Here is a 2,091-nt window from a genome sequence, read left to right on the forward strand (position 1 = left end):
AATTCAATGCCAGCAAAGGATGAAACCATAATTTTAGAAAGAGTTTTTGTTGTTGTTTTTTGAGACGGAGTCTTGCCCTTGTCACCCAGGCTGGAGTGCAGTGGCGCGATCTCGGCTCACTGCAACCTCCGCCTCCTCCGTTCAAGCGATTCTCCTACCTCAGCCTCCCAAGTAGCTGAGATTACAGGCGCCCGCAACCACACCTGGCTAATTTCTGTATTTTTAATAGAGACGGGGTTTCGCCATGTTGGCCAGGCTGATCTCAAACTCCTGACTTCATAATCTGCCCGCCTCAGCCTCCCAAAATGTTGGGATTACAGGCATGAGCCTCCGCACCTGACAAGATTTTTGGTTTTAAAAATATTAAGATAACAGGAGCAGCAGCTTCTGCTGACCAAGAGGCAGCAGACGAGTTCCCAGATGCCATTTAGAAAATCATTGATGAGGCCAGGCGTGGTGGCTCATGCCTATAATCCCAGCACTTTGGGAGGCCAAGGCAGACAGATTACCTGAGGTCGGGAGTACGAGACCAGCCTAACCAACATGGTGAAACCCCGCCTCTACTAAAAATACAAAAGTTAGCAGGGCATGGTGGCATGCACCTATAACCCAGCTTACTCGGGAGGCTGAAGCAAGAGAATCGCTTGAACCCGGGAGGTAGAGGTTGCATTGAGCAGAGATTGCACCACTGCACTCCGGCCTGGGTGACAGAATGAGACTCCATTAAAGAAAAAAGAAAGACAGGAAAGGAAAGGAAAGGAAAGGAAAGGAAAGGAAAGGAAAGGAAAGGAAAGGAAAGGAAAGGAAAGGAAAGGAAAGGAAGGAAGGAAGGAAAGGAAGGAAGGAAGGAAGAAAGAAAGAAAGAATCACTGAGGAGAAAGGATATCTGCCTGAGCAGGTTTTTAATGCAGGTGAAAGTGCCCTATTCTGAAGAAAAAAAAAAAAAAAAAAAAGCCACAAATCACATTTACTAGTAAGGAAGAGAAGTGAGTACCAGGATTTTTAAGGCAGGAAGGGATGGGCTAACTCTCCTGTTTGTGTAAATTCAGTTGAGTTTATGATCAGAACTGCCCTTATCTTTTTTTTTTTTTTTTTGAGATGGAGTTTAGCTCTTGTCGCCCAGGCTGGAGTGCAACCGCGCGATCTCAGCTCACCGCAACCTCCGCCTCCCAGGTTCAAGTGATTCTCCTGCCTCAGCCTCCTGAGTAGCTGGGATTACAGGCATGCGCCACCACGCCCAGCTAATTTTTTGTATTTATTAGAAACGGGGTTTCTCCATGTTGGTCAGGCTGGTCTTGAGCTCCCGACCCATCCGCCTAGTGATCCGTCTGCCTCCGCCTCCCGAAGTGTTGGGATTACAGGCGTGAACCACTATGCCGGGCCTGCTCTTATCTATTAATATAAAGCTACTAACCCCTGAGCCTTGAAAGGAAAAGATAAACACTAGCTACCAATCTTCTGTTTGTACAACAAGAAGGTCTGAGCAATGAGAACCCTTTTTCTGAATCGGTTCCATCGAAACTTTGTCCCTGAGGTCAGGAAGTACCATGCCAATCAGGGATTGCCTTTTAAAGTTCTTTTGATATTGGACAATGCCCCTAGCGGCCCAGCACTCCATGAGTTCATGAACAAAGGCGCTGGAGTGGTCTTGCCCTCAAACACAGCATCTCTAATTCAGCCTCTAGATCAGGGGATCATAAGGACCTTTAAGACTATTACATGCAATATCCTATGGAAAGGATTGCTCTATGGAAGAGAACCCAGATAGGACATCATGAAAGTCTGGAAGGATTACACCATTGAAGATGCCATCGTTGTTATAGAAAAAGCTATGAAAGCCATCAAACCTGAAATAATAAATTTCTGCTGGAAAAAAACTGTCTAGATGTTGTGCAATAATTAACAGGATTTATGACAGAGCCAATCAAGGGAATCATGAAAAAGATTGTCAATACGGCAAAAAGGTAGGGGGTGAATGGTTTCAAGATATAGATCTTGGAAAAATTCAAGAGCTAACAGACACCACACCAAAGGAAGTAACAGAAGACATCTTGATGGGGATGAGTGCTTCTGAACCAGTACCAGACGATG

This window comes from Rhinopithecus roxellana, chromosome 7 (genome assembly GCF_007565055.1).
Source record: "Rhinopithecus roxellana isolate Shanxi Qingling chromosome 7, ASM756505v1, whole genome shotgun sequence".
NCBI lineage: Eukaryota > Metazoa > Chordata > Mammalia > Primates > Cercopithecidae > Rhinopithecus > Rhinopithecus roxellana.